The 21,195-nt window shown below is 46.3% G+C and overlaps 1 protein-coding gene across 1 annotated transcript in view; it reads right to left on the bottom strand.

The window, feature by feature from the left end:
• The window catches only part of Fam49a (family with sequence similarity 49 member A), a 107,107-nt gene that overhangs the window by 35,242 nt on the left and 50,670 nt on the right, over positions 1-21,195 (bottom strand). The gene's annotated exons all lie outside the window — the stretch shown is intronic.

Here is a 21,195-nt window from a genome sequence, read left to right as displayed (position 1 = left end):
AGAGAGAGAGAGAGAGAGAGAGAGAGAGAGAGAGAGAATAACAGTAATTACAATTTTAAAAGAAATGAAATCTGCTTCAAAGATGCTTAATTTCTAAGAGGATACTCACCTCATATTATTAAAAAAGCCATTCTCAGTGAGACAGCAGGCCAAGGGCCTGGAGAATTGGCACAGGGACAAGAGTCCTCGTTGCTCTTGCAGAGGACATGTTTTGAGCTCCAGCATCCACATGGTGATTCATAAGGGCCTTCAATTCCAGTTCCAGGGAATCTGAGGCCCTCTTTCAACTTCCATGGCTACCAGGCATGCATATGGTATATACATACATACACAAAGGCAAAACACTCATCCACATAAAATAATAGTATAAATAAAACTAAAAAAAAAAAAAAGGTTTTTAAAGGAAAGGAATAGTAGCCTGAGACGTGCAAATGCAGGTATAACCACCAGAGAAGTACGACTCTGCTGCATAGCCACAGTCCTCGGCCAAAAATGGAAAGAATGGGTACGAGTTACTTTCTGAAGTAAACAGCAAACTTTCTACAGCTCTCAGTCCTAGACATTAACTGTCCCCCAGGGAGGGCACTCACTCACACATCCCATTCATTCAACATATGTAGGGGGCTGAAAGCAGGTCAGGGCCTGAGCTCTTTAGAAGGCCTTCATCTGCCTCTGCTTCATAGATGATGATGGTACTTAGTGCCATTACCGCCTGCACCATGATTACCCCAACAGCCTTCAGACACACTCAGGACTTTCTCCTGGAAGATGGGTTTGGTGGGGTGCATGCAGTTCTCCAGAGAAGACCAATGGGGGAATGCCCTATAATTCTCTCTTCTGAAGAAACGTCTTCCTTATCCTGTCTGCCATTCTGATTTTCATCCCCTGCCTCTATGCACATTTCCTGTGAAAACCTATCTGAGCAAGCCCCATGAGCCGCGAAGTCTGCCAGATGTAAAGCTCACGATTGGTGTATGAGGCGGTATCAAGCCCTCTTAGACCTCATTCTAATGAGCAATTCCAGTTCTTATAGGAAGGTGATTCATTGAATAGTAGGCTGGCTTTTGTACCTAATAACTTAATGGAAGTTAAATATTACTAACTTCCCTACTTTGCTGTGAGGAATATATCTCAGATTCACCTTCCTCCTGAACTCCTGATTTATACACGACTGTCCTGCCAGAATCCAGACATGGGAAATATGCCAAGCCTTTGAAATTTATAAAAGCCCCCCAAAAAACAAATGTGGAGATATCTCCAAATGTTAACTGTAAAAGTCTAACTCTTCAAAAGGTTATTTGAGATGGTTTGGTTAATTATGGTAAATATTTTGGAACACAGTTCTAACACCAGCCAGGGTGAGTTACTTGGAACATTTGGGATTCTTGATGTGTAGGGTCTCAATTCAGAAACAATGACTTAGAGGTGTGATGCACTATTAGGGGTTAACTCTGTTTCTATGGGGCCTTGGAAGCATGACTTTCAAACCCAATGCAAGATTCCTAAGTTTCTATAGAAATACTTCATCTCATCTTCTTCATGGGGAAAAGATGGGATGTTTTATCTTGGTCAATAATATCTGAGATTTTATTCTCATTTACACAAGTCAAACAAGAGAACTGGTGCATCTACGCATTTGTTATTTATTTATTTATTTATTTATTTATTTATTTATTTATTTATTTATTTATTGCATATCCAGAACAAAGCCAGGACCTTGAATAAGATATCTCTTGAAAACTGAACCATGAATTCCATTTAGAAAGGCCCCTCATCTAAATCCTTCATAGCAAGGCCTCTCCACTCTGTTCAAATAACTCCTTCATAATCATACTTGTGATTGCACCACAATACTACACAGATCGTTTATTTAAGATGGACTAATACTTGAAGTTAGACATACTTTATGCCATTCAGTAAGAGAATAACATTTATATCCTGCTGGAGGATTCAGATGCTGACATATCACATGTGAGCAAAGGGCTCATCAGGCACATGAAGGTAGAGAAGCAAGCAGGACATGAAGGTGAGTCTATTGGGCAAGTAGCTAGAGAAGGCATTTTGCATCTGAGCTTTTGCAGAATCAAAGAGCGGGAAATAAAAATAGTCCCTTTCAGGATTCAGGATTCAAAAAATAAAACTATAAGGATCACAGTGAGTAAATATAGACATTATGACTAAGGGCAAGTGAAGACAAGGAAAATTCCCTCTGGCTCAGAGTAGCTGCTTCAAAGAGGACATCTGAGGATACATTGAGTCACAGTTGCCGTGGCAGAGCAGACATGTGGGTGGCAGAGCTGCCTGCTCGGGCGGTCCAGGGGTATATGCTCTGCAGAGCTGGGAAATCTGGTTTGTACATTCTATTGGGTGACTTAATGGCCGCCCTCCTTCTATGACTCTCGGCTCCTGTTTCAAGGATTGCCATCTGCTTGTCATTCCTGCCCAGCTGCAGGGGCTTACATCACTAAGAACACAGCAATGCAGAAGGTGCACAGTGCCCCTGAGGGAACCTTCTTCCTAATAAAAGTTCATAGGAGAAAGATGTGACTACAATTCGTTCTTGTGCTTTGGTTTTACAGAAAATAGGCCACCATTCATAACTGTCCTTCAAGAACTGATCAAGGCTATGTTGGACATCCTCATGCACAGGGTGTGCAGAGAGGGAAGCCATGATCTCAAAGGCAGGTGATACCCAGACTACTTAAGGCCCGGCATTCACCTACACGTTTAATCTAGCTTTCAGTCCATAAATACATCCTGACACATCGGAAGTGTTCAAAGATGGTCATTGACTATCCATCAATATGTGGAAATAATAATATGCACCTGGTTCTTATGAAGAGAGAGAAATGTATACCTGGTAGTTAGAAATAATAGCATGCACCTGGTGCCTATGAAGAACCGCAGCACTTTATGGAGTGCCCAACTGTTTGTTTATAAGCTTTCCCATACTTCATTTGTTCACATCTTACGACAACGTGCAAGAACCTATGTTTATGTTCACACCGGTTGACAGCCGAAGAAAGGTTTAAAAATGGATGACTGGCAAATGACTTTGAGAGTCTCACACTTGACTTTGGAAATCTTAGAATGCCAAGTTCAAGCTCGTTTCTCTATCTACTGCAGATAAAGTAGCACACCAGACTCTCCAGGGCTCTCTGCCTGGGATGTGAGAAAATCTACGTTATTACGATGTTATTAGAGACATATACTACTTTTCTATGGAAAGACTCTCAAGCTTCTATTGGGCGCTAAATGTGCTTGCTCTATATCAGCTCTGCTCAGTGGCATGTAGAAGATTATATTCTTCAGAAATTCAAAAAAGACATGAACCAAATGGGGCAACATGTCCTAGACAAGTCTACTTCACTCAAGAAGGAAGCTGCCTCCCGCACAGGGATCTGGGGAATATAGGTTGAAAAGAGTTTTTCTATCTAAGGGATACTAGGCATTAGGAAATAAAAGGTATACAAAGTGGGTTACTGGCCTAAATTCCTCCAAACGCGCAAAACACATGGTATTCCTCTGGTCATGCTGTTATCTGTAAAGATAATTTGCATGTTCTTGACTTGGGAAGCATCATCTTTAAGGGCTGGCAATTTTGGATACATAACTTCTTTTTATATTATCACTTTCTTGGCTCTCAGTTCAACTGACATTTACAGAACTGGCTCTATTATCACTCAGTGGAAAATCCACAACTTTCCAAGAGAAATTATTCACTGCTAACATTTTCAGTTTCAAAAAAAGGAGAAAATTAATACATGTGTGCATGCGCATACACACACACACACACACACACACACACACACACACACTTTGCAATTCTACTTTGGTTTGGAAGAAAAAAATTTAAGTGTCAGCATTAGCGGTCTTCCCAGAATATGAATCCAAATGCAAGCATTCATGGCTTGCTTTTAAAAAGCTGTGTCTGTAGTTTAAGGGATATAGTCAGTGGTTAGAATGAGAACTGTCACCTCTAGGCTCATGTATTTGAATGTTTGGTCCCTTGTTGGTGACACTGTTTAGGGAGGTAGCACAGGAATGCTGGAAGGAACTACGTCATTGGGGGTGGGCTTTCGAGAGTTCATAACCTCGCCCTGGTTTAACCAGGTCTCCCTGCCTTCATGTTTACAGCTGAAGGCAACATCCCCAGCTTCCTGTTCCTCTGCCATGGCCCTATCATGACTGACTTTCATCCCTCTGGAAACATAAATCTGTAACTTACTTCTGGCCATAGTATCTTATCACAGTAACAGACATGTAGCAAATACAAGCAAATGCTATTGGTTATCCCCAAACAGCACAATACAGGCTGTGGGAAATGTGACCTGTGAACCGTGAATACCAACATCTCCGTGCTCAATTTTCGGGAGATGAATATTTTATAAAATCACCTTGAAGACTTTCTCTTAAAGTTGTGACAATGTGTAAAATGAATTCCTATACCAAACCACTTTCTAGCAATCTGCAAGGACTCAGAGTAACCAAGAGCAGAGGGAGAAAAGAAAATGGTGGTCTTAGAAGTGTTTGTTTTGCAAGAGTTTATTTTATTTTATTTGTTTTGTTTTGTGTTTTGAAACATCTAAGGCAGGAACTCGTCAGTGCTTCCATCAGAAAGGGTGGTATCTGCTAGCACTTTGAACGAACCACAGTTGTCTTGAATCTCGGGTATTTACTTAGTCTTTTGGTGTAAAGACTTTAAGAATCAAAGACTCACATCATCTGTAGCTGCATATTTTGGAAATTAAAAGTTATGAAGGATATAACTTTAGTGTTTTCTGTGACCTAGTTCATAAACCATAAATAAAGCAGTATACATATATTCATATGAATGGCATATATTCCTATGACACCACATCTGTGTCGATGATGTATCTGGTCACATTAATCTTAGCATAAGCTTGTACGAGGCTCATTTTACATAGCAGAATACCATGACTTGGGAGATAGTAAGTGTTCCATTCTTAGGCACTCCAGATGGAGTCTGGACTTCCTGGTCTGCAGTCTCGTGCATCTCAAATTCCCCCAGAAGGCACTGGGCATGAGCACTGGAGCCTCTTTTTCAATATCTTAATTTAGAGCACAAAAGACATGGGTTCTGTCCATGAATTACAGCCAGGAGACCAGATGTCAAATATCACAATCTCACACTTTGTTCCGTGTCACAGAAGTAACAGGATGTCCCCTTTGAAAGGCATAACATTGTAAGTTATGACATGCTTCTGTCTCCCAAGGGTGTGTACTCCTTGTTAGATGTGTCTCTCCCATGCCTGCTGACTGAGCAGGGCCCAGTTCTCCCCTGACAAGAGCATCCTGAGTGGGATGAAGCTTGCACCCTGTTCTACTCACTGCGGCTCCTCAGTAGGGCTTATCTGTGTCCCGCAAAGAGCATCTAGTCCAATTGTCCCCAGCTTAGTCTGTCTTTACCCTTCCCCATTCATCTCCACACTGGCCACTGCACAACCTTTCTGAATATAAGCCTTCGTAAGTTCCCACGTACACGCACTCTCTGTAGGGCAACAGGCACGAAAATGCACGCCCTGGACACAGGGCTTCCTCTGTCCCCCTTTTCCTTCTACCTGCTCCCTCCACTCTAGCCACAAGCAATACTGGCCTTAGTCTTTCATCGTTGCCCCAGGGCCTTTGCACATGTGTCTCTTCCTGCTTCGCTCTCACACTCACCTGCAGGTGGTGACAAAATTCCATGCCCCCTCATGCTTAACTTTCACAACCAATACGTGAAGTAGAAACCATTACAATCCCAACTCAGAGTCCCTGCTTCCCCAGCTTAGGAGTTACTAATGGCTGATGGCTTCCAGGAAAGGCAGGGGCAGATTCCTTAGAAGTGTGGCTCCTGGTAAGTTGACCATGTTCCTGGGGATGGTCCCACACCCGTGTGTATATGAGCAGCACTAACTGCACTCAGCAGATTAAAGAGAAAGAATGGTTGTGAGGGGAAGGTCTGCCTCCTTGGAAAGAAACCCCAAATCATCCTGATTTCTCGCCTCATTGCAACACCAAACAAACCCTATGCGAGTTGCTCCTTTTTGGCCCCTTACGAAGTTATGTGCAGCCTGGGACACAGCTCAGGACCAAAATCACATGCTTTCTCATGGCCTTTTCTGAATGTGAGGTGAGCATTCTGGGGGCAGAGGTGCTGTTGTAACACCTCATCGCATTCCTAGCACCTAGAGCGGAGGCCTGGCAGACAGTCAACACTTTGTCTAGGGGTTCCCAAACATTGGTTCCCCCAAAGTAAATGAGAAAAGCAAAGGCTACAACAGGAACCATTCAGAGAGCCAACTCCAACCATACACATCTATATTTCTGTTTTGATTTATTACACACACACACACACACACACACACACACACACACACACACACACACACTGACTCACCCAGGACTGAGGCAAAGGTACAAGTGGGATCTGACCTCCCAACTCTCAGGACAGTGCCTTTGTGTGCAGTCTTACCTCATTACCTTGCTTTGCCTTAAGTCTGGTAATACTGGTGGTAATACCCGTGTCTGATTTTGCAGAGGTCTGCAAGCAAGCATCTGAACGCAGGCGCTCCGCCTGCTGTGTGCTCTGAGCCAGAGGAGGATCAAGGTCTCTCTGACCTCCTTCCCATGGCTTCCTCTTGTCCCCCACCTCCCTGCACAGAAAGGGATGTCTCTGAGGTTCCCTTCTTTTTCTCCACATGTTCTCCATGAAATTAACACGCAGGAAGGAAGAACAGAATTGACAACGCCCTCCACAGCCGGGCACGTTGTCCGAACTATTGCCTATGTTTTAGACTATTTCTCTTCCCTGAGAAGCACTTTGTTTTCCATCAAAGTACATGGCAGCTCCCACGTTCCTCTCCCTGAAAAAAGAAGATAGTTAAGCTTAAACCACCTGACCCTCCTTGGTCTGACTGGTACACTTTCTCATTAATGCAAGGTACGTGTCTCATCTCCTGAGACTATGCCCACTGTCAGCTCGTTTCAGTCCACTCCATTGCGGGACCTTTAGAAGTTAAAGAAAAGAAAGTTCCCTTCCATGCCAAAACATCCTCAGGAGGCTGGAGAAAAGTGGACGAGTGTTGGCGGGCTGGATACCCCAAGGACAAGATGCAGTTCTGGGAAAGCAGAAGGGACCGGGTACTTGCCAAGGTGATCAACAAGATTCAGAATGGCAGTGGGTCCACTGGGGAGGCAGTGGCAGTCCCTGTTATGGAGCCATCCCTACACTATGCTAGAAGTCCAGGACCTCTTGGCTCCTCTGCCTGCATCCCAGGAGCTATCCCCGGATGCAAGGGTCTCATCTTGATAAGTCTGATACTCAATAGAGATGCTTCTTTTCTTATTGGTAACAGTCGAGCCTTTCTTATTCTGTACATTTCATTTACAACACCTTGCTGTTCAGAATTGCAAGTTAATTAAACCACCAGCTGCCATCTGCTTTAACCTAAAGCATAGGGGATGCAAAGTAATAGGTGGTTGTAAACGCAACAACAACAAAACAAACAAACAAAATATGCTTCTTAGGTTAGCGTTTGCCTCGTGATGATTTGAATAATAATGGTGCCCATAGGCTCATGTATTTGAATGCTTAGTCACCAGTGAAGGTGTCTGTGTGTAAATGTGGAACTCAGTATGACGTCTCTCAGGCTCTATCACCTTGTTATATGACACAGGGTCTCTGACCTGGAGCTTGCCAAGTAGGTTGGGTTGGCTGGCCAGCCTGCCCCAGAATCCACCCATCTCTGCCTCACAAACTTACTTGATTCTAAATTCACAAGGGAGATTTGGGTACTTTGGAGCACTAGTGTTCCTGGGGCTGTGGTTTGTGAAATGGCTTTTGATAATGTTCTGATACGTATGCAATGCTTCCGGTCTCAGAGACCCTTTCCTGCGGCACCACCTTTCCCTGCACCTTCACTGCTCAGCTCATGTTTCGCCTCCTGACAGAAAGCTAGAAACTCCAAGAAGAGATGGGGGGTGAGGTGGGGGTTGAGATGTGGATAGCCCTCAGGAAAGCATGAAGACCTAGGTCTGATCCTCATATCTTAGTTGAAGAAGACAGATGGGGTGGTGCATGTTTGTGACCCCAGTGTGAGGCAGAGGAGGATCAGGACGTGTGGCCTTGTTGGAGTAGGTGTGGCCTTGTTGGAGTAGGTGTGGCCTTGTTGGAGTAGGTGTGGCCTTGTTGGAGTAGGTGTGGCTTTGTTGGAGGAAGTGTGTCACCCAGGGTGGGCTTTGAGGTCTCAAAAGTCTAAGTCGGGCCCATCGATTCTCTCTGCTGGCTGCCTGTGGATCCAAGACATAAAACTCACAGCTACTTCTCCACCCTATGTTACGTGTGTGCCACCATGCTCCTGGCCATGATGATAAAACTCTGAAACTGTAAGTAAGCCTCAATTAAGTGTTTTCTTTCTTAAGAGTTGCTGTGGTTATAGTGTCTCTTCAGAATAATAGAATGACTAAGACACTTACCAAGCCTGAAGACCCAAGAATGATCACCCAGAACTATGCAGAAAAACCTGGGCATGGTGGCATGCATTTGTAATGTCAGTGCTGGCAAATCTGTCTAGCCTATTTGATGAGCTGTATACAGGCCAATGAGAGACTGCTCCTAAAAACAGCACCTATGGTTGTTTGTCCTCTGGTCTTTACATGTAACATACACCCACACCCACACCCACACACACTCCCCTTGCAAATCACTTCTCAATGAAAGGAAATTTATATTCCTTAAATGATACAACTAGATGCACTTCTGGGTGTGTGTGTGTGTGTGTGTGTGTGTGTGTGTGTGTGTGGAGGGAGGGAGGATTACATCAATGCAATGTAAGGATTTCAGCCTGTCAACTCTAGGAAATTGAATTTGCCAGGCAAATTAGCAGTGTAAACTAGCCGGGCTGGGTGGCGAGTCTTCACCAGTCTGCCATCTTGGGGATGAAACCACGAGTCCTTCAGTTCCGCAGCGGAATGAGTTGCCAAGAATCCAACAGACAATTTCATTCGAGAACAAAGGGGGAACAGCTTAGAACTGAGCACTATCAGGCACTCTCATTTGGCCATAAAAATGAGTTAATGGCTTAAATGCGTTTTCAAAATGTTTCAACACTACAAGTAGTGGTGCGCAAATGGGGAAAATGTCTTGAATATTCCCACAGTCATTAAAACTGAGGTGTTCCTCAGGAGGGTTTGGTATCCTCTGAGGAATCCAAGCTGCTGAAGTCCAGTTGTGAGCCAACCCACAGGGATTCGAGGCACACACACATACACACATACATACATACACACACACATACTCTCGCGCGCGCACACACCAAGAGATCATAATGGAACTGAGCAATTAAGCACAGGCTAAAGTAGCCTCCTCAATCTGAGTTCAGCTTTTTAAAATAGACTTTTACCTCATCACAGCTAATTCTCCCATAAACACCAATATTACAGCAGCAAAAACTGTCCAAGAAGTGAGGGCGAAATTTGACTCGTTTTAATCAACGTGCCCCCTCCCTGCATTTCAAATTCTAAGGAGTAAGGAAGCAATCAACCTGAGACCAACCATCTCCGGGCCAACCTGCTGTTGAGAAAGGATTAGCGAATTTGCTCTGTCTCCCCACAGAATCCAAAAGAAGTTTCTGAGGAAACAGCTGAAGTGTTTGTTCCTTACCCGAGAAAGCTTAGTGTCAGCCCACCCAGGCCGGACGTGCTGAGTCACACATGGAAAGAGACACCCATGGGCAGGGTAAGGAGCCCCAGAGGCTGGAGCACTGAGCTCGGAAAAGCCTTGAACTTACTCTGCTGTGTTGGGAAGGTTGTTCCCACTGTCTTCTGATGGCTTCAACTTCAGTCTAGAAAATGAAAGGACCACCTAGAAGTTACCTGCAATCCAGGCTGCTCCAACGGTCAGCTAAGGAAATGACACAGACCACCAGTCCTAGGGGGTGATACACAGTTTTCCAAGGCTCTTTCCCAGAATAGCACAGATGGGACCCTCCTCATAGAAGAGAGGGGAGGTACAGAGGTGGGTGAGCCATGTGTTCCTCTGGCCACACCGTCCTCCTCAAAGGATAGCACAATACCCTTCCATCCTTATTCGTCCCTAGGAAGGGTCCGGACACACACACATTCACATGATCTTTCTTCACACTTCTTCATCCTCCATGTCTTCTGTTTCCCTCCACATGCCACCATCATCTCAACTCTGGCTTTTAGCTAACGGCCCAAAATCTGGGTGAACTTCCACAGGCATAACAACTTGGCTTAGCAATAATACATTCACAATCTATGTTCCCTACATTCTCATGTTTAGTGTATTTAAGACCCCCGCATCCACCTGATTACATCAGGCAGGAACTATCTGTGATCTGCTGCATTCTCTCAGCATAGTGTCCGGGCTTGCCCTCCATACCACTGCTCTGGATGCTCCTCTCTCTCTGGACCATGTTACCTTAGGAGCCACAGTGACAGCACCATTTCCCTGGCCTCTCCCACGAGCTGCTGTAGGCTTCCTCATCAGCTACCAGTGTCTGAGCACATCTTGGGAGACAGGTTATGGGCAAAATGAAGGCTGGTGCATTAAACCCCTACATTTCTAGTTTCAATCCAAGGGCAAATGTAGTGTGTGTGTGTCTGTATATGTGTGTATAAATGTAGAAACCAGTATCACATTCTTCAGGCTCTATCAGGCTCTATCACCTTTTATATGACACAGGTTAGGTTTGCTGGCCAGCCTGCCCCAGAATCCACCCATCTCTGCCTCACACTGGGGTCACAAGCATGCATCACCCCATCTGTCTTCTTCAACTGGGATGTGAGGATCAGACCTAGGTCTTCATGCTTTACTGAGGGCTATCCATGCCCTACCCCCCACTCCCAGCCCCAATCTCTTCTTGGAGTTTCTAGCTTTCTGTCAGGAGGCGAAACATGAGCTGAGCAGTGAAGGTGCAGGGAAAGGTGGTGCCGCAGGAAAGGGTCTCTGAGACCGGAAGCATTGCATACGTATCAGAACATTATCAAAAGCCATTTCATAAACCACAGCCCCAGGAACATTGAGTTTGACGAATGCAGAATCCACAAAGTACTGAAATCTCACTTGAGAATTTAAAATCGAAAAGGTTGTGTCTTTGTCCCTGAAAGGAATAATCACATTGATTTGAAACCCTTTCTCCCACAAACAAAACTAGTGTTTTAAGGCAAAAACCCTGGCGTGAGCCCTAAGCAAGCTGTGCAGATCGGGCAACCCAAGCCCGGGAGAGGAAAGAGGGTTAGGAGCTGAGTTGGCAGCTGCATGTCTGGGATCTGGGGCTACTTCCTGAGTGAGACCCTAGGATGCAAGCAGGGTCAGGAATCAGCAGGGCTCAATGGCTATTTCAGCACAAATGCTCCAAGATACTCTGGTGTCCTAAAAGCCCATAAACTTGATCCAAAGCTTCCTTCAAAATTTCCGACCCAGAGGAGCTCATGGAATCTGAACCTGGCACACGATTCTGCTCCTTTTTGCTTCTTTTTCTCTGTGCTCTCTTTGCCAATGGCACCCTATCCCCTCTGCCTGTGAAGGTCTAACTTGGCAGCCAAAACACTGTCAAAGACCCCTACCCCACCCCCAGCCCCAGGCAGAATTAGCAATCTTTCTTGCTTTGCATTTTAAAGAGGCTGTTTCCTATGCATTTAGAGTGAGTTCTTCATTCCAGTAACATCCTGTCTGCACCCGTGCATCATGCATAGGTCCAGACAGACGAGCGTGCTTTACTGACATGCTCTGAAATGGATCTGATGCACTAGCTAAGTAGCCGCTGAAAATAAAGGCAATGACATTCATTGCAAACAGACCCAATAGAGACTGTTAAGAATGAGTGGGAAAAAGCCAGGCCTTTAATCGCGGCACTGGGGAGACAGAGGCAGGAGGATCTCTGAGTTGGACGTTAGTCTGGTTTACAGAGTGAGTTTCAGGACAGCCAGTTTACACACGTGCACACGCGGACGACCACCACCACCACCACCATCACCAACAAAAACCAAACTCTTGAGGGTAGGGGAGTCAGGGGAGGTCAGATCAAATAAGCAAGCAAACAAACATCCTAAAACAAAGGGTGATCACTTTCTGGAAACACTGAGTTTTGAAGCCCATGGGGCGGGGTGGGGCGGGGGTGGAGGGGGGCGCCATTCTACTCTAGATTCTTGGGTTTTCCTCGTCCATAAAAAAACAAAGTGTCCCCTTTCAGTTTTGACACACATAAGAGAATGTTGGTAAAGGATCCAAGGTTGTCTTCGGACCCTTGCTCATCCCCAAAGCAAACGCTAGTTGTGTGTGCCCCCTGCTTTGCATCTGTAGAACTGCAGCCACAGGGGGAACAAGTCCTTTTCCTTTCAGTAAAAGCTGCAGCAGCTGCTTTCGCGGAGGGAAGAAGGCCTACACAGACCACCGCCAGGGGAAGGCGGGCGCTGAACGGCTGCACTGGGCTCATTCGCAGGGCTATTAATCATACAAGAGCCCATTTATGACAAACACAGGTCACTCCCTTTGCATGACAAGGCGGAGGGGTCCACAGAGGCCCATTATCCTCCCCCAAAACAGAGCATTGTGGGCGACGTGGGAGAAGCCATGTGCTCACACACAAACGGACATTGTAAGGCTGTTTGCACAACCCCGTCCTGCTCCTCGCGAATTTCCTGCCAAGGAGACATTTGGATCTCACAGAGTCCGCACAGCAGACGTTGGCTCATTCAATATGGCTTCGGGCAGTAAGCCCCAGAAACCCGGTGCACGGCTCCCTCTGCTGTCCATACCTGGAACTGCAGGCCAGGGATGCTGAGACTGGAACCTGGAGGGATGCTCCAGTTCTTTATTGCCCTTTGCTGTAAAAGTTGGGTGGGCATGAACTTTGGGAAATAGGAACCCGGCAACTACAATCCGTACTAGCTTCAGCACTTTTGTCGGGTCATATAACCCTTCAAATATTGTTTTATAATCAGAATCCACGCCACTCATGCCACTCATTTAGCTGCCCTGAGATAAATCCTGCCTGGCACTTGGTGAGGGTGATACAAAGGATCTTCTCTGCTTGCTTTCAATAGGACAGAAATGGCCGCATCACTGATATGGAGTCAGAAGAGGGGAATACAATGTCTACGGGTAATGCCATCATCTTTTGATCAGAACCTTAACTCCTGGAGTCTGGATTCCCTAACACTGTAGACACCTCTATTTTAGACATGGCATCATTGTGTTATGTGTGGGGTGGACAGCTCTGTACATGCCCTTGGACACACTGCGTCACCAGCTGTTGGGGAATGCCCCGCCTTGGAATACTGTTTGGATTCAGGAAGGGCCCTGCAGGAAACAGCAGAACAGCTTTTTTCTAAGTTCAACAGTCTTAATCAATGCATTTCATTAACATTCGAGTAACCTTTCCTGGTCTGCACTTCACTCTGAGGAACTGATGACTTCAACTGCTGCCAAGCATTGAGTGGCTGTTGCCACAACTGGCATCTCCCTTAAGACTGGCTAGTCTGAATTCTGACCTGAATAATGGGGGTGGTTTCCCTTTACACTTGGTATCTATGAGGACTCTAAATGAGATCTCAAAGTACAGGTGCTGATGACACCCCAGCTTGCAGCTCACTGTGTCCTCGTCCCCTAAAGTCCACACAATGAGGCGATGCTTAGGCTCTCCTAGGGAGCCTAAACTTAACTCGTCCATAAAGAAAGGCTCCATTTCTCACCTTGGAACCAGCCCTGGCAGTCTTCCCTAGCTTAGTAGATGGCAACTGGGTGAGCTTCCAGATGTGCTGTACAAGGTTCGGATGCTGAGTTGACTTGGATGCATCTCATACTCCACACCCAAGCCAACAGATTCCGTAACTCTGCTTTTGAGACAGGTCATGAGTTCAACTCTTTCTCCCCATTACCAGTGTCTCGCACGGTCCTAGTCAGGGTTTCTATCCTGTGACAAAACACTATGACCAAAAAGCAAGCTGGGGAGGAAAGAGTTTATGCGGCTTACACTTTGCCTCACAGTTCATCATCAGTGGAAGGAAACCAAGACAGGAAGCCAGGCAGGGCAGGAACCTGGAAGCAAGAGCTGATGCAGAGGCCATGGAAGGGTGCTGCTTACTGGCTTGCTCCACATGGCTTGCTCAGCTGGCTTTCTTAGCGATCCTGGACCACCAGCCCAGGGATGACACTGCCCACGATGGACTGGACCCTCCCCTCTGGATCACTAATTGAGAAAATTCTCTACATCTGGATCTTATGGAGACACTCCTTCAGCTGAGGTGCCTTCCCCTCTGATGACTCCAGCTTGTGACAATTAGATACACAAAATCTGCCAGTGCACAGATCAAGCTGGAATCCGCCATCCTTCACCAGAACATCCTGTGTGTTTTCCTGCACAGGTCTCCAAACCCAACCACTTAGCTACCTGTCCATTACCCCCAGTCACCCCTCATCTTAAATCACTGCAGGGACCTCCACATCACTAAAAGTACTGTGCCTGCCAGAGTCAGCGAGAGCCTATGGCGTTTGCTCGCCAGCCAAGGCTTCACTGCTCTGCTTTCGCTACCTTGGCCTTGTCACTGTGTCCGTTCAAGGTTACCCCACCCCCCCCCACCTCTAGCTCCTTCTCATCCTCATTAGCCCTTCTGTTTCAAATGCTTTTCTCCAGGTCTCTGTTCAGTTTGATTTTCTGTGGCACCCAGCCTGTCATGTCCACAATAGTACTTTGCCATACACCACACCCAGGACTCTTTATTTTTATATCTCTCTTCTAATTTATATGCCCTTAAATATCCCCAATAGAGTATCTATCTGTCTGTATTCATATATCTATCTGTCTTTCTCTGTATGTGTGTTCACACACACAAATACACATACACCTCTCTCTCTCTGTCTCTCTGTCTCTGTCTCTGTCTCTGTCTCTCTCTCTCTCTTTCCCTTTCTCTCTCTCTCTCTGTCATATCAAAGCAAGTTTCTGGTACTATGTCTGGAGGCCCTCAAGTGTGGTCCAAACATCAGGCCTCTATCTTCACTCCATCTGTGCCCTACATTTCTACTGACAAGACCAGGATGGTCCTGGGAAGTTTTGGCAGTCAGAACACATGGCTCATGTGTATTGAGTTATAGCCAAGAAAACATGAAACTGAATACGTAGTCTTACATAGGGATCTGGTTAGCAATCCCAGCCCCACACACTGTGCACATTCTCTGATCGACTCTGTGCTGAATAATCCACGGATATTGTCAGGTCGCACCCACAGGGCTAACCATGACTTACAAGGAAGAAGATGGATGTCAGTTGAGTAGCATGTATAGTTCTAGCCAGCAACGGGCAGAACCAGGTTTTGAGCACAGGGTATCCCAGAAAGCTCACACTTTAAGCCACTGTGTTAGCCCACCCATCTGATACTCCAGAACCATTACTCAATGTTTGGAGGAACGGAAAACAGCTTAACACATGGCTTGTGACTTCTGGCAAGGGAAGGAGAGTGACATTGCAGAAGCCACACCCAGGAAGCCATAAAACAGCTTGTGCTTTCAACTGCATGATACTGAGTATGATTCCTTTTTACAAATTATGTAAGTGGCACTGACCAAGATTCCTGCATGCCAGACTAGGCTGTGGGTTTCCGAAAAGCAACAGTAGGCTCATTTGGAGAGAGAAGTCGTCCCAGGCGGAGAACAGGAAGGCTGTGTGGCGCTCATGAGGGCAGTACATCACCATAAGGTCTGTTCTTGTGTAGCAGAGGAGAGAGGTCGAGAGAGCTGGCTAGGGATTGGTTGTTTAGAAAACCTGCAACCTAACAAGCAGGGCAGACATATGGATCAGGCCTTTGGTACCAGAAAGGTATCAGTGACCACACTGATGCCAAGTCAGAGCGTTAAACTGGGTCAAAAAAAAATCTCACTTCAGTTATCTATTGGTCAAGTTGATGTTTAAGGAGGTCATTTTCTTGCACGGAGTCTCCATATATATAGGTGATCTCTTGATCACCTATAACCCAGTGTCTGGGGCCAAGGAAACACTTCTCTGTTCCAACCCGTCTAGATTTTACCCAATGAGCTTGCCCAAATTCCCCACATAATTGAAACAGCCTAAGGCCAAACCACCAGATATGCTAGTCAGAGAAGGGTCACCACTGGGGTATAAGAAGACAGCTGAGGAGCAGCGCAGCCATGCAGAGCCTCAGCAGGTCTATTCCCTGCAGCCTGTGCATTTTCAGTCCCTCAAAAAGGACAGTGGTGATACAGACATATCCTTCATGTACCATGATGCACCTAGACACAATACAAAGGATGAACAAGGTGCAGGGAGCTTATTTCTACGAGGGAGACATACAGAAACAACGCAGAACGGACAGGCCCACAGAGACGTCGCTCTCCACCCCTTCTGTACATCCCAGTCATCACACATCACGAAAGGTTCCAATATGCTAACTACAAATCATTTTTACGCATTTCCATAAAGCAGGCTCCACTACCGGGACTGCCCAGCTTAATCTAAAGGCCAAGACAATGCTTCTCTAACTCAAACACTGTCCCTCTGGGATGCTCGAAGTAATTGAGGGCATGCCACATTCCCAGCCCCTGGAACTCAAATGATGTCTCCCTGTTTTATAATAATAGGAAATTGTAATAGAAAGGCACTAAGTCAAGAGTGTTTTATAAGTACCAACACAGTGATACTCACAGTACTCTTAGTAGTGACCCAGAGGCCTCTGGAACTACTGACATTGTCCAGAGGATGGCAGCATCTACTTGGAAGAAGTTGTAATCTTTGCCACAATGTCTGGAAATTATGTGTAATTGAAGTTGTGATCTACTCATGTTTTAGCTCATATTTAACTCCACCCACCTCTCACTTCCATTCACACTCAATACCCCTCCTCAGCCTTGCCTTTCGTCTCCATGATAGACTAGCCTCCTCCTCCTCCTCCATACATACGCACATGCACACGAATATATTGGCACGTGTCTGGTGAGCTGTGTGAGCTCTGGCTCCTGTTCCTAGAGAGTTAAGTGGAAAGTCAAAAGTCCATGCACATCTGTCCTACACACAGAGCAGACCAAGCAAATGTTTCACAGACGACGACAAAAACATCATGAATTTCGCTAACACATGGAGAGAACTTGAGAATATCATCCCGAGTTGAGATTACCCAGTTCCCCAAAGGACATGTATGGTATGTACTCACTTATAAATGTGTATTAACCACAAAATACAGGATATCCACGCTACACTTCACAGACCCCCCCCCCCAAACTAAACCAGAAGGCAGGTACAAGAGAGGATGCTTGAATCTCACTTAGAAGGGAGAATAAAATAGTCATAAGTAGCAGATGAAGGGTACTGGGTGGGAGACGGGATAGAAAAGAGAATGGAGGGGTTCAGGATCAAGTGTGGGGAGGCACAGGAAAGATGCCCAGAGGTCATGTGAGTGAATGGAAATCTGCACCTGACCAGGGTGGGGGGTTGGGAGGCATCTCCAGGAAGAGACAGAGACCTGGGACAAGGGAGGCACCCAGGAATTAATGGGGATGAACTTAGCTGTGACTGATGGCATTTGGGATACAGAACCTGAAGAGGCCACCTTCTGTAGCCAGGCAGGAACCCCAGTGGAGTGATAGAGACATCAACCTACCCACAAAATTTCCGATCCCAAATGTATCCTGTCTGCGAGAAATGCAGGGATGGGGGATGGAGCAGAAGCTGAAGGGATGGCCATCCAAAAACCGGCCCAACTTGAGACACATTCCATGGGCAGGCATCAATCCCTGACACTATTAATGTTATGCTTGCAGACAGGGATCTAGCATGGCTGTTCTCTGAGAGGCTCCACCCAGCAGCTGACTCAGACAGATGCAGACACCCACAGCCAAACAGTGGCTGGAGCTTGGGGACTCTTTTGGAAGAACAGGAGGCAGGATTGTGAGTCTAGTATAATCTTGAGTTCTTATACTAGATATTTCTGTTAAAATGAAGACCTTATATAGACAAGCTTGCAATTAAGCACTTAATCCACTAGAGGGCATCATTGTTGCACATGAAAAAGGGCAGTTCGGTTTTGAGTAAAAAAAAAAAATCAATTTGCAAAGAGAACAAAGCAGGCTCCACTTCAACGCCTGCGATATCATTCTAAATAGCATATAGTTCTGAAATAAAGTTTTTGAACTCGAAGCTATAACACTCATTACTTAATATGGACACTCAATTCCTGCTCATATGTAATTTCAGAACCATGAATCTTAAAGTCTAGTTTGCCAGAAATGGAGTCACGAATTTGGAGAGGGGAAAAATATGAATAGATTTAGTCATTTGGCCCAGTAACTACCCTATCCTGCCTCCTTGATGAATTTTTAAAATCATTTCCAACGAGGAAAACATCTGCCTCATGGCTGACCTGACCTCAGTCGGGAAGTGTAGGTGTTTGAAAGGGCACTGCATGTCTCCCCAGCTCAGGAATCCAATCATGATGGAGAGGTGGCATAGTGGGTAAGAGCTCTTGCTACGCAAGCAGGAGGACCTGAGTTTGAATCCCTAGCTCCACAGAAAAGCCAGTGTGGCCACAGAAGCCCGTAACCCCAGTTGGCTGAGTGGAACAGACCACAGGCGTGCTAGGTGCGAAGACAACCTGCAAAATAGCACCGAATTCAGTGAGAGAGAGAGAGAGACCTTGTCTCACGGGTAAGGTTGAGAGTAATGAGGCATGGCGTGGGCTTTCTCCTCCTTTGTCCTCAGCATGGGCGCCTGAGCACCCCCTCCCCCTCCCTCACATGTAAGCATTCCTTCATGTAACACATGCATGCAACACATACACATGCACATGCACATACACATACGCATACACACACACACACATACACACAATGCTGATATTGGAAAAATCTGCTTGAAATGCCATCAGAAGACGAGATTTTTTTCCATTAAAGTCTATCCCAGACATGTATGGGCGGAGAGACGTCCAGCAGCTTCCACAATGGATGCCTCGTCAGGAAGCTTTGTGATACACAAGAGAAGCGACACAGTCCCCAAGGAACTCCCCTGTTTAGACGAGTGAACCAAGACCAGGACAGAACCCAACAAACAAACCCTTAAAGTTTATCTCCGGATTTCTCTTCAGGCTCAGTCCAGCAGCTACTGAGGACTTGCTGGCTACACTCCACCTTCTTCCCAGCTGCTAGCCTTCCCCGGGTGGTGTCTGCAGGCCACGCTGAGCGCCCAGGCTTGTTTGAAAGCCTGAATGTTCTGCCTTTCACTCTCTGCAGGGCCTGCAGGCTGCATGATCCGCTGGAATGCTGTCGGGGCTATTCTTTAATTCTGCTGGAAGACAGCAACCCAAGCTCCCAGTGTGGAGCTGGCCCTGGGAGCATTCTTTCTGAGAGTCTGGCTCAGCGGAGCATCCCTGAAACCGGAGTTCTGGGGCAAAAGCTCCGGCTTCAGCAGACCCACAAGCTATACTCAGTGACTCTGATTCCTCCATGGGAGACAGATAGGAGCTTCGGGTCTAAATAGAGGAAGACCTGGAGTAGTGGTAAGAAATACGCATAGGCAAGCTGTCCTGGAGGACGTGCCGCCACACCCACGGCTACCTCAGCTTCTGTCCTGTAAGGTGGGGACCTATAATCACTGTCATCGTACAACAGGGCCAATCAGGTTCTCATAAGATGGTCTTCTTTACAATGTAGCTCCTCCATCATCTGGGGCTGGGGTCTGTCATTCATGGGGCACTGTGATGTTTCCTGTGAGCAGCAAGGGCCACATGCTCTTCCTAGCCACATTTACCTGAAAGCTGGTAGGATGCACACCTCCTTTCTAGCTCTTTCCAATTCCTCTGAAAAGTAGATTTTAAAAATCATCTTGTATGTGTACGTATGTATGTATGTATGTGTGTGTTCATGTATGCACAATTACGTGTGTGTGTGTGTGTGTGTGTGTGTGTGTGTAGTCTACCAATAGACTAGAATGGTTGGCTGATGAGCTTCGAGGACCTTCCTGTCTCTGCCTCCCTTGGATGACAAGCTTGCACTACCACACCCAGAATTTCCACGTGGGTTGGTTCTGGGTTTCAAGTTCAGGTCCTAAGGCTTACAACCTGTTTTTCTTGTCCATGAAGAATTCTAGCTAAGAACTTCACGGTACTTTATTTCGAGTCATGAAATACAGAACATTTTTTTTTTCCCCTCTGACTTTTCTGGATCCTTGCTGCTCTAAGCCTAGCATAGCAGCCTTGGCACCCACTTGCAGATTCATCACATCTGCAGAACTGCAAGGCCCGCCTCTGTACTAGTGTTCCTCGGGTGCTTCAAGGTTGGAGACCACTGCACCCCACCCAGGACTTCAAATCCCACCATCAAATTCCCTTTTTAACCTTGTTTCCCCTAACCACTCTCATGCTGGCTTTATTGGCATTTAGACTTATAAGTAGGCTCATTGATCAATCTTCCTTTGCCCCAATGAAAATGTGCGCAGGGATAGGATCTGTGAGTGGGCCTACAGGCTGTGCCTTGGGTTGTCTTTCCACACACTATTTCATTCCTTGGGCCGAGAATGCATGGCTATAAGTCAAAACCCTTTCCATTATCAACACTGCTGACTCTCTTGTCTACATTCACACACACACACACACACACACACACACACACACACACACACACACACACTCTCGTGCGCATCAGATAGAAGTAGTTCTATACTCTCTACACAGTATACTTTTATGAGATTCCAAAGCAAAACCCCCTTCGTAAATCTTTGCTATCGAAGGAAACTCAGGCTAGCTTGGTGACACATGCTTGTCATCCCATCACTTGGGAGGCAGACACAAAAAAAGATCAAGTTTGAGACCAGCCAGGGCTACCAAGTTTGACCCTGTGGCCTCAGGGGGGAAAAAAAAAGCAAAAGAAAAAAGTCAATTCGTTCAATGCAATACTTTGCAAAAATTAAGAAAGCAGAAAAGAACCAGTCCATTGCATGAAGCAATTATTTCATCCAGTCCTAGCATTTTAGACTCACGGACCAGGCAGCTGGGGACAATCTGAGCAGAGCCCAGTGGCCCAGCCCCTGGAACCTGGCCCGGGTGTGGGGTGTGGGTTGGTAAAGTGCCCCCAGAAGGCAGCATCTTCCTCCCCCCTCCAGGCCCAGCACGTTGGCATGGTGATGACTGCGACAGGCTTCACTTGATTCATCTCTTCCCGTTCCTTCT

This window comes from Mus pahari, chromosome 7 (genome assembly GCF_900095145.1).
Source record: "Mus pahari chromosome 7, PAHARI_EIJ_v1.1, whole genome shotgun sequence".
NCBI classification, from domain to species: Eukaryota; Metazoa; Chordata; class Mammalia; order Rodentia; family Muridae; genus Mus; species Mus pahari.
The sequence above is the reverse complement of the archived record's forward strand: the minus strand, read 5'-3'. Positions and strand labels throughout refer to the sequence as shown.